Raw genomic sequence first — 15,831 nt, 5'->3', positions numbered from 1 at the left:
CCTAGGATACAAATATGTTCATCTTCATTGATCTTCATTCATACATTGGCAAATGTCATGCTTGTGTGCGTCAGAGTAGAGAAAGACTGGCTAAAAACATGGTGAGCAATGGTTGTTCCACATGAGAGAGGCGAGTAATATTTTTGACAATTCTAACTAAAGTGGAAAACTAAACTGTGCAGAATAATTATATATATATATTTTTTAAGAAGGCTTCAAAGTTGGAATGGTTAAACTTGACAAAGTTTAAACCTTGGATTCTTTACTTCAATGAGTGGCCAAAGGCCTGCAGGCAGAATCCAACCCTCGGTGTGATTCTTTCTTCAATTATAGACCAAAGTGAGGAAAGTACTGGTCCCTCGAGCAAAAGCAGAATGTTTCATCGGGTCTGTGATGTATCATTATTCACCAGAGCAAGCTCGCAAGTTTTCCCCGAAGGCCAAAGAGGGAATCAAAAGTTCAAGTCTATGTGTCACACAGTAAGTTTTGGTTGTTCATGCACTAAGCATTCGCCATAATCTATGTACTGTTCAGGGAACAAAGGTATCCTGGGCAATGTGAGGACGTTCCTGACACTGAGGAGATCGATTTGACCTTCAGTTCACTGAAAATAATAGGGTTGCATCCTCAAAGTTATTGTGCTTCACTGCCACACATTTTAATATTTTCATGTTTCTTCCAATGGGCTTCCTGCATCCACAGGCCATCCCTATATGAGAGACCCCCCTAGAGATCAGTAGAGGTCTCTCTCAATGATTCACTGACTGCCAGTTCACTCTGAAGAGTCCTCTCAGTTTTTGCTCCATCAGTGAAGATACAACCAGGGAGCAAAGTTCAACTCGGAAAAATCTGAAAACAAAAGATGGCTTTGATTTTTATTCACTGTGAAAATGTACTTTTGCACTTCATGATTCATTCATGATTTTTTTTTTTTAACTTATTAGACTTCTTAACATTTCTTATTATCCTGAAGATCCTGACCTGATCAGAACCCTATCCTGAAGATAATCCCACTGAAAAGCAAAATTCCACAAGAAAGCTAAAGAGCTTAAATTTCAAAGAATTTGAAAGAGATTTATAACATTATATCAAAAGAATAGTAAGCTTCAGGATTGGAGGAGTTATCAAGTCCAGAAAATAATAGTTAAAAAAAGAAAACTGGAGGAAAGAAAAATATTTAACTTTTAAGAGTTTCTACAAGTACATAAAGAGCACATCTATATACTAAAACTCTTGCATGTTTGTTTGTTTGTTCCTGAACTACAGCTAAAGCGGTACACAATAGCACGACAATTTTAGGCCCACCTTACTCATTCATCCCTATCCTCCCTTTGGTGCTAATGGAAGAAGTTTCATTGAAATCGGTGTTATATTTTTAAAGTTATTCACATTTTAAAGTTTATATCTATCTCCTAGGGAGGGAGGGGGAGGGGGGAGGGGGGCAGGGAGGGAGGGAGGGAGGGGGGCAGGGAGGGAGGAGGGAGGATAAGGGGGGTTGAGGGGAATGGAGTGGGGGGGGAAGGGGAGGGGAGGAGAGGGGGGGAGGGGGAGAGGAGGGAGGGGGAGGGAGAGGGAGGGGGAGGGGAGGGAGGGGGGTGAGGAAAAGGGAGGGGGGAGGAGAGCGTGCTGCACCAATGCTGGAGAGGTTTGGGCCCATCAGGTCCACTTGGTCTAGTAAATAATAAATATAAACTTGGGTCCCTTAGAGGTCGAAGCATGACTAATTATAATTGGGAATTAGGGAATAGCTGAGGTGTTAAATAACTATTCAGTCTTCACAGTTGATGGCACAGAAGGAAAGGTAAAGAAAAAGTATTGACAAAATTAATGGAATATTTTTTTTCCCCAGACAGCTCAGAGCTCTAAAAGAAGTGGCTGAGAAAATCCAGTGGTTACAATGGCCAGTTTACAAAACTGGCTTAGATTCCAGAAGGGATCTCTATTTGTGTAGGAAGGAACTGCAGATGCTGGTTTAAATCGAAGATAGACACAAAAAGCTGGAAAAACTCAGTGAGACAGGTAGCATCTCCGGAGAGAAGGAATGGGTGACATTTCGGGCCGAGATCCTTCTTCAGACTAGTTTGTGAAAAGGGAAATGAGAGATATAGACGATGATGTAGAGAGATAAAGAACAATGAATGAAAATATGCAAAAAACTACTTTTTTTCATATGATGATTAAGGAAACAGGCCATTGTTAGCTGTTTTTTTGGTGTGAAAACGAGAAGCTGGTGCAACTTAGGTGGGGGAGGGATAGAGAGTGAGGGAATGTCAGGGTTACTAGTAGTTAGAGAAATCAATATTCATGCCACTAGGGTGTAAGCTGCCCAAGCAAAATATGAGATGCTGTTCCTCCAGGATAGGATCTCTATTTTCTTAGATAGCTCACCAGAATTGAAGATAACTCACTTCCACTCCAGGTCTATGGGTTCTAGGGTGGCTCATGAGGCTGATATGGGATTTGCAGAGGAGAGTCAGAGGGCACTTGATGGGACAGGTGAATTAGTTGTTTGAGAGGCGTTATGTTCCTTCTGTTTACAGGTATGTTAGCATTCATAGCAAGAGGATTTGAGTACAGGAGCAGGGAGGTTCTGCTGCAGTTGTACAGGGCCTTGGTGAGACCGCACCTGGAGTATTGTATACAGTTTTGATCTCCTAATCTGAGGAAAGACATTCTAGCCTTAGAGGGAGTACAGAGAAGGTTCTCCAGATTGATCCCTGGGATGGCAGGACTTTCATATGAAGAAAGACTGGATAGACTAGGCTTGTACTTGCTGGAATTTAGAACACTGAGGGGGGATCTTAATGAAACATATAAAATTCTTAAGGGGTTGGAGAGGCTAGATGCGGGAAGATTGTTCCCGATGTTGGGGAAGTCCAGAACCAGGGGTCACAGCTTAAGGATAAGGGGGAAGTCTTTTAGGACCGAGATGAGAAAACATTTCTTTACACAGAGAGTGGTGAGTCTGTGGAATTCTCTGCCACAGAAGGTAGTTGAGGCCAGTTCATTGGCTATATTTAAGAGGGAGTTAGATGTGGCCCTTGTGGCTAAAGGGATCAGGGGGTATGGAGAGAAGGCAGGTACAGGTTACTGAGCTGGATGATCAGCCATGATCATATTGAATGGCTGAAGGGCCGAATGGCCTACTCCTGCTCGAAGGGCCGAATGGCCTACTCCTGCACCTATTTTCTATGTTTCTATGTTTCTATTCTGCTCCCATGTGCCCACAAGGAAGAGGCAAGTGCTTTCCCAGATGCTCCATCCCCCTCAGCTGATTCACAGAAGCCAGTGAGGGTGTTGTCATTTTTTATTCCAAGAGAGATACAGATATATGTCCCCCATCCCTTCTCTCCAGACAAGCTGCCTGTCTCGCTGAGTTACTCCAACATTTTGTGTCCATCCAATTTTGTAATGGCACATATGCAGGCCATGGTTATAGGTTGACCAAGTACAATGAGTTCTCACCTCCGCATTACAGCTTCTTATTTCATAGCCAGTTTTGTTCCTCCATCCATTGGCTAATGTCGTCATATGAGAGGATTTTCTCTACCATAAAAATATGCACAGTTTACATGACATTTAACAGGGAGGTTGCAAAACTGCCCTTTGAGAGCATAGACAGACTGATATATAAATGGATTATTCCCCTCAGAGTAATATTTTAGAAACATAGAAACTAGGTGGAGGAGGAGGCCATTTGGCCCTACGAGCCAGCACTGCCATTCACTGTGATCATGGCTGATCATCTACAATCAGTAACCTGTGCCTGCCTTCTCCCCATATTCCTTGATTCCACTAGCCCCCAGAGCTCTGTCTAACTTTCTTTTAAATTCATCCAGTGAATTGGCGTCAACTGCCTTGTGTGGCAGAGAATTCCACAAATTCACATCTCTCTGGGTGAAAAAGTTTCCTCACACCTCAGTTTTAAATGGCCTCCCCTTTATTCTTAGACTGTGGCCTCTGGTTCTGGACTCCCCCAACATTGGGAACATGTTTCCTGCATCTAGCTTGTCCAGTCCTTTTATAATTTTATACATCTCTATAAGATCTCCTCTTATCCTTCTAAACCAGGGAATACAAGCCCAGTCTTTCCAATCTTTACTCATATGACAGTCCTGCCATCCCAGGGATTAACCTTATGAACCTATGCTGCGCTGCCTCAATAGCAAGGATGCCCTTCCTCAAATTAGGAGACCAAAACTGCACACAATACTCCAGATGTGGTCTCACCAGGGCCCTATACAACTTCAGAAGGACCTCTTTACTCCTATACTCAAATCCTCTCGTTAATATTTTAAAATAATTTTTAAAAATTGCTTTAAGAACAATCTCTTTCAAATTCCATATTGAAAAAAATGATAATATTATATACCTTCTGCAACCTATAACAACCTATAACAATTGTAGGGCGGCACGGTAGCGCAGCGGTAGAGTTGCTGCTTTACAGCGAATGCAGCGCCGGAGACTCAGGTTCGATCCTGACTACGGGTGCTGCACTGTAAGGAGTTTGTACGTTCTCCCCGTGACCTGCGTGGGTTTTCTCCGAGATCTTCGGTTTCCTCCCACACTCCAAAGACGTACAGGTATGTAGGTTAATTGGCTGGGTAAATGTAAAAATTGTCCCTAGTGGGTGTAGGATAGTGTTAATGTACAGGGATCACTGGGCGGCACGGACTTGGAGGGCCGAAAAGGCCTGTTTCCGGCTGTATATATATGATGATGATGATGATGAATTGTGATAAGCTTTACAAACCTGTTTTAATGTCGATTACAGCTGGAATATGATTCTCACCTTTTCAATGCAGTTTTACACAGGTGACTCTTCAATGAAAATAATCAGTATCTGAAAAATCAATTCACCTCTTGTGAAATATAAACTGATTTAGATAGTGAAGAATATAACTACAAGGTGAAGATATTTTAAAGTTTCGACGGTACCATTTCAATACTTTGCATTTCTTTATCACTTTTATTCCTACTTCTCTCAAACTCCTTGGGGATTGGGATATTTACCGATCAGACATCCAAGGTATTAGCAACAAAAAAAATCTATGAACCAGTATAGTCACCACAAGATTGCATTGCTCTGTGAGAGAACAGATAATAGCAGCACACAATGCATCGTTATCCTTCTCAATCAATTAACTACAAAAGCATTAAACGAGTGGAATTCATTGAATGATCAAATTACCACAGTTAAATTCATCACGACCCATTGGAAAACTTGCATTAGCTGAGCGTTATGCTCCACCAGTTAATAGGTTTGAGCAAGAGGAACAATATTTCCATGACAAGCTGACTGATGGTTTATATAATAGCAACGTGTCAAGTCTTGATAAACTTCTGGTCACTGGAGATGTGAATTGAAAAATCGGGACGTAAAGCATAACATTTGAAGAAAGAACCGGGGCATGCAACAATGATAAGGTAAGTGAAAATAGCTAAGTGGATTCCCTCCGCTGGAAATTAATAATTGATCAACCTGTATTGTACACATTGGGGCTGTACGGTGGCGCCGTGATAGAGTTGCTGCCTTAGAACGCTTACAGCGCCGGAGACCTGGGTTCAATCCCGACTACGGGTGCTGTCTGTACGGAATTTGTACGTTCTCGCCGTGACCGCGTGTGTTTTCTCCGAGGTCTTTGGTTTCCTCCCACGCTCCAAACTCGTGCAGGGTTGTAGGCTAATTGGCTTGGTAGAAATGTAAAATGCCCCTGGTGTGTTTAGGATAGTTTTAGTGTAAGAAAATAACTGCAAATGCTGGTACAAATCGAAGGTATTTATTTCACAAAATGCCGGAGTAACTCAGCAGGTCAGGCAGCATCTCAGGAGAGAAGGAAAGTTTTAGTGTACGGGGTTCGCTGGTCGGTTGGACTCAGTGGGCCGAAGGGCCTGTTTCCACGCTGTATCTATAAACGAAACTAAAACTGAACCAAATGTAATTATGCAGATTATCAATTGTATTTTCTGGAAAATCCAAGTAGAAATCAGATTGAGTATCAGAGTAGTAGAAATCTTTATTAAACATCTGTTCATATAAAGGACCTGGTATTAGAAGTGACCACTATCTGGCAGAGGCGTCGGCCAATATACAGCAACAAAACTAATTCAAGTGCCCTTGACTACCACATGCTGTCAACAGATTGAAAGATCCACTTATAAGTGAAGAGTCTCAACTACTCCAGGAAAACAGATTGAGGAGTGGAACCAATTTAAAAGCTTGATCTAAAAGCAGGTCTTGGCTGCAGTGAATGGGCGCAGGCCACTTGAAGTGCAGTGATAAGCCAATAGGGACAGAATCTAATTGAAGAATGAGAAAAGATCAGGAATTGAAGTTAGTGAGAGAACCCTTTATGGGTCATTTAAGTGACGCTGAGGGGAGGAAGGGTGAAACCTTTAAAAACATGGGAAAGAGGCAGAGGGCGCAGCTGCACCGAATCCCACCAAGGGTACAAAAGTCAATGAAATCACTTATTACGCAATCAGAATCCAGAAATCAGTATTTGTCAAAACTATGCAAGGTACAGTTCCCTCTGCAGAAGACTGAGCTATTCCAGCAGGTGCTAAACTACATCAAAGCAAGATCGCCCGCTCACTTGAAGGGAAGGGAAAGACAGAGCTACACATGAAGATGTGCTGCCTCTGAATAAAGGAGATGTTCATGAATATTATAAAAATTATATGTTATAAAAATATTATAAAAATCCTTATAAAAATGGTACAAAATACACCGAAAAATCTTCATGTGAAATGGTTAATGCTGATCTTCCAGCAACATTGAGATATAAATTTATGGTCTCTGTGTCAGAAAAATAGCGCAGAGTAAACTATCTATTTTGTGCAATCAAGCATTAGACAAAAGAAGGCGATCAGATTGAATTAGATCTGACACGGAGCTGCAATATATGGGATTTATTGCGATTTAGAAAAGATATGTATTAAATTCCAGTTTGTGAAACTGAACAAAAGATAATGTTAATTGTGAACCATAAGCTACAGACCAACTGCTGCAGAAAACCCAAAGTAAACAGCCGAAATAATATCATAGAAACATAGAAACATAGAAAATAGGTGCAGGAGGAGGCTATTTGGCCCTTCAAGCCAGCACCGCCATTCATTGTGATCATGGCTGATCATCTACAATCAGTAACCTGTGCCTGCCTTCTCCCCATAATCCTTGATTCCACTAGCCCCTAGAGCTCATCTATTTTAAATTCATCCATTGAATTGGCCTCCACTGTCTTCTGTGGCAGAGAATTCCACAAATTCACAACTCTCTGGGTGAAAAGGTTTCTTCTCAGCTCAGTTTTAAATGGCTACCCCTTTATTCTTAGACTGTGTCCCTTGGTTCTGGACTCCCCCAACATTGGGAACATTTTTCCTGCATCTAGCTTGTCTCGTCCTTTTATAATATCAGAAGAATAGCAGCGTGTTTAATATCTGATAAAATAAAATATTAATATTGAAGTAAAAAGTAAAGCTGTATGACTGTGGTAATGTGTGGCTCGTCACCAGCTTCCTGAGGAGCAGCTTCTCTTGCATGGGTAGGTTTTGAAGAGCCAGGGTCAGGGATGCCTTACGCTGACTACAGTCCATTCTAAAAGGGGAGTGTAAAGGGGAGTGTAAACAACAAAAACAAGGTGGCGCAGCGGTAGAGCTGCTGCCTCACAGTGCTTACAGCACCAGAGACCCGGGTTCGATCCAGACTATGGATGCTGTCTGTATGGAGTTTGCAGGTTCTCCCCGTGACCTGCGTTGGCTTACTCCGAGATCTTCGGCTTCCTCCCATACTCCAAAGACATGCAGGTTTGTAGGTACATTGGCTTTGTCTCAGTGTAAATTGTAAATTGCAGTGGAAGCACGCAGGTACAGCAGGCAGTGAAGAAAGCCAATGGAATGTTGGCCTTCATAACAAGAGCAGCTGAGTATAGGCGCAAAGAGGCCCTTCTGCAGTTGTATAGGGCCCTAGTGAGACCGCACCTGGAGTACTGTGTGCAGTTTTGGTCTCCAAACCTGAGGAAGGATATTCTTGCTATTGAGGGTGTGCAGCATAGGTTTACTAGGTTAATTCCCTGAATGGCTGGACTGTCATATATTGAAAGACTGGAGCGGCTAGGCTTGTATACACTGGAATTTAGAAGGATGAGAGGGGATCTTATCGAAACATATAAGATTATTAATGGGTTGGACACGTTAGAGGCAGGAAACATGTTCCCAATGTTGGGGGAGTCCAGAACCAGGGGCCACCGTTTAAGAATAAGGGTAAGGCCATTTAGAACAGAGATGAGGAAAAACTTTTTCAGTCAGAGAGTTGTAAATCTGTGGAATTCTCTGCCTCAGAAGGCAGTGGAGGCCAATTCTCTGGATGCTTTCAAGAGAGAGCTAGATAGAGCTCTAAAGGATAGCGGAGTCAGGGGGTATGAGGAGAAGGCAGGAACGGGGTACTGATTGAGAATGATCAGCCATGATCACATTGAATGGTGGTGCTTGCTCGAAGGGCCGAATGGCCTCCTCCTGCACGTATTGTCTATTGTCTATTGTCTATTGTTTTTGCTACTTATTCTTTCAGGGTGATTGTTACAAATGAGAAACTTGTCAGGCATTTTTAATTCAAATCCTTGTACTGCCATGACAGAATTAGTTAATTTTTTTTTATTGTCTAGGCCTCTGCAGCATTGCAGAAGTATTATTACTTGCATTTTGTTTGTGATTCGCTACAGAGATAAACATTAACAGTGCTCCAGTGGATACAGTCTGAAGTAAAAAAATGACCAATATACATTTATGAATGTATAGCAGCATTTAATATTAATTTAAGCTGAATCAAAGCTGTGCCTGACCTGAGCAAAATAATATATCACACGGTACGTTTGATATTTCCTACACTGAATGCCATTGATCACATCAACTGTTGTGTTCTATCATCACCAGTAACAGGAAACATTGCCTTCATCTAAAATGAATGATGTCTTGTAACCACCACCACATACTCAGCTTTTGATATATGTACCAGAGTACATCCACAGCGTTTTTGTTGCAATACATTAACTTGAGTAATCTGATATGCATCTTTGACTAGAGCCTCAGCTGAGAAGATACGTCTGGCACCAGATAAACAGTGGAACAATTTGTGGGATCAACAAATTCCACAGTCAGTTAAATTCTACTTCCAGAGTTACAATGATGAGAACTTCATTTGTAATTGCCAGGTTCTTCTCAACAATTTCTCCGGTGTCTTTGCAGTCCTGCGTATTTGTCTTTTATCAGTACATCACAGCACAGCTTCAGTGACCCGGGTTCAGTTCTGACCTCTGATGCGGTCTAGCTGGAGTTTGCACGTTCTGCCTGTGACCATGTGGGTTTCCTCCTGGTGTTCCGGTTTCCTCTCACATCCAAAAGATTTAGGTTAATTGCAGAGTATAAATTACTCCCAGTGTGTTGGTGAGTTGAGGAATCTGGCGGTAATTGATGAAAATGGGGCAACGCGGGATCCCCTTTCACAGCTGCGATTGTTTGTCTTAACTGTTTCTTATTCCAGGTGAGACAGAGGTTCACCTACACCTCCTCCAACCTCATCTATTGCATCCGCTGCTCCAGATGTCAACTTATTTACATCGGCAACACCAAACGCAGGCTCGGCGATCGCTTCGCTCAACACCTGCGCTCGGTCCGCGTTAACCAATCTGATCTCCCGGTGGCTGAGCACTTCAACTCCCCCTCCCATTCACAGTCTGACCTTTCTGTCATGGGCTTCCTCCAGTGCCATAGTGAGTCCCACCGGAAATTGGAGGAACAGCACCTCATATTTCGCCTAGGCAGCTTGCAGCCCAGTGGTATGAACATTGACTTCTCCAACTTTAGATAGTTCCTCTGTCCCTCTCTTCCCCTCCTCCTTCCCAGATCTCCCACTGTCTTCCTGTCTCCACCTATATCCTTCCTTTGTCCCGCCCCCCTGACATCAGTCTGAAGAAGGGTCTCGACCCGAAACATCGCCCATTCCTTCTCTCCTGAGATGCTGCCTGACCTGCTGAGTTATTCCAGCATTTTGTGAATAAATACCTTCGATTTGTACCAGCATCTGCAGTTATTTTCTTACACTTATTCTACTCCCTATCATCTCTTCAAACCCTAGATCCAGAATTGCCGTTCAGGCTCCTCTTTCATGGATGGACTGTAACTCTGGGCATCTGACAGTGCTGATGCAACTCTCTCTCGGGTGAAGCCCACCGTAAATTAAAGCAAACAATGAGTAGGAAGGAACTCGAAGGGCCGAATGTCCTCCTCCTGCACCTATTTTCTATGTTTCTATGTAACTGTAGATGCTGGTTTAAACCCAAGGTAGACACAAAAAGCTGGAGTAACTCAGCGAGGACAGGCAGTATCTCTGCATAGAAGGAAAGTCTGAAGAGGGGTCTCGACCCAAAACATCACCCATTCCTTCTCTCCAGAGATCCTGCCTGTCCCGCTGAGTTACTCCAGCTTTTTATGTCCATCTAAAGTAGACAATGATCTCCCTTAAGTTTCCAAATATTATTCTTTTACCCCAGAAAGAGTCTTCCACCAGACCCCATCATTCCACTTATCAACCGTGCCAATATGTGCGGATTGTCTCGCCTTACCAGCTGCCTTATTTACCCAAAGAATTAGACTTTTAGTTTTAAGTTTTGTTGAGTGGTAATTATTTTTTTATTTTGCTCTGCTTTCATCAGAAGCAGGTTACAGAGTTCATTTGATATGGAGTGTGGGTCTGAGGTCTGATGAAGCACTCTTGTAGACCTGCAACCTAAGTGGCTTTCTTCTGAATTCAGAAAAGATCGTCAAATTTCCCCCCTCCCCCTCCCCCTCCCCCTCCCCCTCCCCCTCCCCCTCCCCCTCCCCCTCCCCCTCCCCCTCCCCCTCCCCCTCCCCCTCCCCCTCCCCCTCCCCCTCCCCCTCCCCCTCCCCCTCCCCCTCCCCCTCCCCCTCCCCCTCCCCCTCCCCCTCCCCCTCCCCCTTCTCCCTCACTCCCCCTTCTCCCTCACTCCCCCTTTCTTCCTCACTCCCCCTTTCTTCTCCCACTCCACTACCCCCATCTCCCCCTATGCCCCAGTAGGACTCACGCCAATTTCCTTCCTCCCTGTACCACATTCCTTCCTCTGACTTCACAATTCAATCCTTTTGTCTACAAGTCATCTGCCCAACCATCGGCATATCAGAAGTTCCCCTCACCTGTGTTCACCTATTACCTGCCACCCTTTGTCCTGTCCTTCCTCTCTTCCAGCTTTCCCTCTCCCCGCCAACCCACAATCAGTCTGCAGAGGGGTCCCGACCTGAAACAACACCGATCCATGTTCTCTAGAGATGCTGCCTGACTCGTTGAGTTACTCCAGCAAGTTGTGTCTTTTTTTGTAAACCAGCATCTGCAGTTCCTTGCTTCTACAGCAAAATTACCTGGCGTCTTGTCCTAAAACTTAAATCAGAAGTTGTAATAAAAATGCACAAGACCGGTCGAATGCTATTAAGTGAAAAGCAAGCAGGTTGAATGTGGAGATTTTGGGAGTGAGCTTTCATTTATCATGTTCAAGGATCTGACAGTGATGGACCCACCAGCAGCAGTGCATTTACGTGATGGAGTGTTAGTTGAATTAAATTGGCAGCCCAAATTTGGGTGCCAAGTTCACAAGTTATAGGAGTAGAATTAGGCCATTCGGCCCATCGAGTCCACTCCGCCACTAATCATGGCTGATCTCTGCCTCCTAATCTCATTTGCCAATGGCTACAACACACGATGCCTCAGAAAAGCCACCAGCATCCACAAAGACTCTTCACACCCCTGCAACAGTCTGTTCGAACTCCTTCCATCGGGCAGACGATACAAGGCCTTCTACGCCCGCACCTCCAGACTCAGGAACAGCTTCATCCCCAGGGCCATAGCTGCTATGAACCGACCCTGCTGAGCCGGATGGTCACATCGCACAGTGATCCGGCACAGATCTACTTGCACTTTATTCTGTTTTAAAACTGTTACAATTTGTTTCATTGGGTTGTTTAAATGAATACTGACTAGCTAATTAAATTATTGCATCGTATGGGAGGCACATTCCCAATCTCGTTGTACCCCTGTACAATGACAATAAAGATATATTGTATTATATTGTATTGTATTGTATTGTATTGTATTGATCGGTGGAGAGAGCTAGGTCATCCAAATAGGAACCTCCAAATAGCTCCTTACTATATAGAGTTGGGGACATTAGTTTTGCACTATTGTTGTCTACTTATTTGTCTATTTTTTAAATATATATCTACTGATTTTGTTGTTGTTGTTGTTGTTGTTGTTGTTGTTTATGGGTTTTACAGTGTACTATGTTTACACATCTGTTGTGCTGCTGCAGGTAAGAATTTTACTGTTTCCTTTCGAGACATATGACTCTTGAGCTCCTCATCAGTGGCATGCATGAAAACAAATGGCAACCCCTTTGACAAGAAGCACTATGGAGAACTACCAGGGAGCCTAAGTTTTTGTGCATAACTTTTGAATGCTCCTCCTAAACACACAAAAAAAAACTTGTATTAGTTGCCAGCATGTTCCAACATTCTCTTTTGAGAATTCTTTGGGTAACCTATGTTCAGAATCAATGGATAAATCGCGCAAGAAACATATCTGCCAATTGGCATCTCCATTGAGCTCTTTCAAAATGTCTGATTTACAGTGTGTTAATAAAGCTGTGTAAATTGATAAGAGGGGTATATGTTGCCAGGTCTGAAATGTCCCCACATTTCCTGCTTTTATTTCTGTTTAGCAGAATCTGTGGTTTATTTACTTCTCCTTTTGATATGATAGATCAATGCTATGAAAATAAATGCAAGTGGCCTTGGTTACAGATAGAAAGTTTGAGGTAAATCTACACCCAGCCAATTCAGGCAAGCAAACTGCTGGATGGACACAAAATGACGGAGTAACTCAGTGTGTCAGACAGCATCTCTGGAGAAAAGAAATACTGTAGGTGACGTTTTGGATTGAGACACTTCTTCGCACTGAGAGCCAGGGGGAGGGAAACTGGAGGTGTGGGAAGGTTCAGAACAAATCAGAGACAGACCGATGACCAAGCAAAGGTGGAGCACACAATCGTCCATTGTTGGCTGTGGAAAAGGTGCAGAAGGATGAGAGGGGATCTTATTGAAACATATAAGATTATTAAGGGATTGGGCACGCTAGAGGCAGGAAATATGTTCCCGATGTCGGGGAGTCCCAAACCAGGGGTCACAGTTTAAGAATAAGGGGTAGGCCATTTAGAACGGAGATGACGAAAATACCTTTTCAGTCAGAGAGTTGTGAAGCTGTGGAATTCTCTGCCTCAGAAGGCAGTGGAGGCCAATTCTCGGGATGTTTTCAAGAGAGAGTTAGATAGAGCTCTTAATGATAGCGGAGTCAGGGGGTATGGGGAGAAGGCAGGAATGGGGTACTGATTGTGGATGATCAGCCATGATCACGGTGAATGGAGGTGCTGGCTCAAAGGGCCAAATGGCCTCCTCCTGCACCTATTGTCTATTGTCTATAATGAAGGGATATATGGATGCAAACAGTGGAACTAGTAGGACGACTAGGGTGAAGGAGGGGCGGAGAGAGAGGGTTACTTTAAATTATAGAAATCAATATTCATACCGCTGGATTGTAAGCTGCCGAAGCAAAATATAAGGTGCTGTTCCTCCAATTTGCATGTGGCCTCACTCTAACAGCGGGGGAGGCCCAGAATGGAAAGGTCAGTGTGGTAAAGAGCGTTGGTTCAGCAAGGGTACAGAGTTTCTAATAAGAGGAAAATACTGTAGCTACTTTTCAATGGAGAAATTTCACCTCACTGTTGACTTAATGCCAACTGAAAACACAAAGGTCGCTATGGAATCAAGAAAGGGAGTGCCAAGACTCATTAGCATACATTTATAAATGCTGGCCTTTTGCCTAAAAGTAACACACAGGAGGAGACCGCCAATGAGGAAAGGATTTGCAAGGATAAAACCTCAATTGGTCATCGTTGCAGTGCTAGGATAGTGAAGTCACAGTGTGAGGGGTATTGGCTCGAAGAGGTAGATTGCTTATAAGATATGTTCTCAGGATTTAAACAATACTGACAAAGCGACACTTCTTGCCACATCCCCTGGAGAGAGATGGAAGCCAATTCTTCTACTGATCATAGGATGATATTGTTACCAGAGTGATTTTTGTTCTGATATATCTGTGCTCTTCCAATTCTGACACTCTTCCTTTTTCTGAGTTTCATCATTCCATGATAGCCACAAAATGCTGGAGTAACTCAGCATTTGGATAGGAGGAATGGGTGGCGTTTTGGGCCATGGAAACATAGAAATGTAAAAAATAGGTGCAGGAGGAGGCCATTTGGCCCTTCGAACCAATACCACCATTCATCGTGATCATGGCTGATCATCCACAATCAGTAACCTGTGCTGCCTTCTCCCCATATCCCTTGATTCTACTAGTCCTTAGAGCTCTATCTAATTCTTTTAAATTCATCCAGTAAATTGGCCTCCGCTGCCTTCTGTGGCAGAAAATTCCACAAATTCACAACTCTCTGGGTGAAAAAGTTTCTCACCTCAGTTTTAAATGGCCTCCCCTTTATTCTTAGACTGTGGCCCCTGGTTCTGGACTCCCCCAACATTGGGAACATTTTTCCCTCATCTAGCTTGTCCAGTCCTTTTATAATTTTATACATCTCTATAAGATCCCCTCTCATCCTTCTAAACTCCAGTGAACACAAGCCCAGTCTTTCCAATCTTTCCTCATATGATAGTCCCTCCATCCCAGGGATTAACCTCGTGAACCTACGCTGCACTGCCTCAATAGCAAGGACGTCCTTCCTCAAATTAGGAGACCAAAACTGCACATTGTGGTCTCACCAGGGCCCTAAACAACTGCGGAAGGACCTCTTTGCTCTTATACTCGCATCCTCTCATTATGAAGGCCAACATGCCATTAGCTTTCTTCACTGCCTGATGTACCTGCACGCTTACTTTCAGTGACTGGTGTACAAGGACACCAAGGTCTCGCTGCACTTCCCCTTTACCTAATCTGACACCATTGAGATAATAATTTGCCTCCTTGTTTATGCCGCCAAAGTGGAGAACCTCACAAGGGTCGAGACCCTTCTTCAGCATTCTATGGTTGACGGCAACAGCTCTAGAACCAATACCCCTCATTCCCCCGACACATCAAGACTCATGTTTGAACATCAAATTCTCCCATTTAGGTAACAGCCCACCTTATTTTTTGATCATTCCTTCTTTCCACGCTAATGGTGTGTACACATTCTCCCACTATCTCCCCTCATCACCTTCCACCTATATCTCTCCCTCAGGCTTCTTATTTCACTCCTCTTCACTCCTTATCAGTAGTCTTTTGTCTCCCTTTTGACTCCTTCACCCTTTTCATTTCTATCCTTTATCCACTAATCTGCTGATCAAAATGAAACCATCACCTGTATCCACCTATCACTTGCCAGGTTTTGTCTCACCCGGACCTCTTTCCCAACTCCATCTCCATCTGTACTGTTCTATGTTCTATGGAATGCATGCAAGTTGCTATGGCTAGGAGGAGGAAACTTTATTAAGCAGTAAGGGGCGTATGTATGGAATGGGCTGTTATTGAGTCATTAAGGCAGATACAATAACAACATTTAAAAGACATTTGGATAGAACTTACAGCAGTACAGCACAGGAACAGGCCCTTCGGCCCACAATGTCTGTGCCAAACATGATGCCAAGACCAGCTCCTCACTGCCAGAGCACAAACCATATCCCTCAATTCCCTGCGTTTCCATATCGGCATCCCGACTACGG

Source organism: Rhinoraja longicauda, chromosome 4 (genome assembly GCF_053455715.1).
Source record: "Rhinoraja longicauda isolate Sanriku21f chromosome 4, sRhiLon1.1, whole genome shotgun sequence".
NCBI classification, from domain to species: Eukaryota; Metazoa; Chordata; class Chondrichthyes; order Rajiformes; family Arhynchobatidae; genus Rhinoraja; species Rhinoraja longicauda.
Note: the sequence above shows the minus strand (reverse complement) of the source record.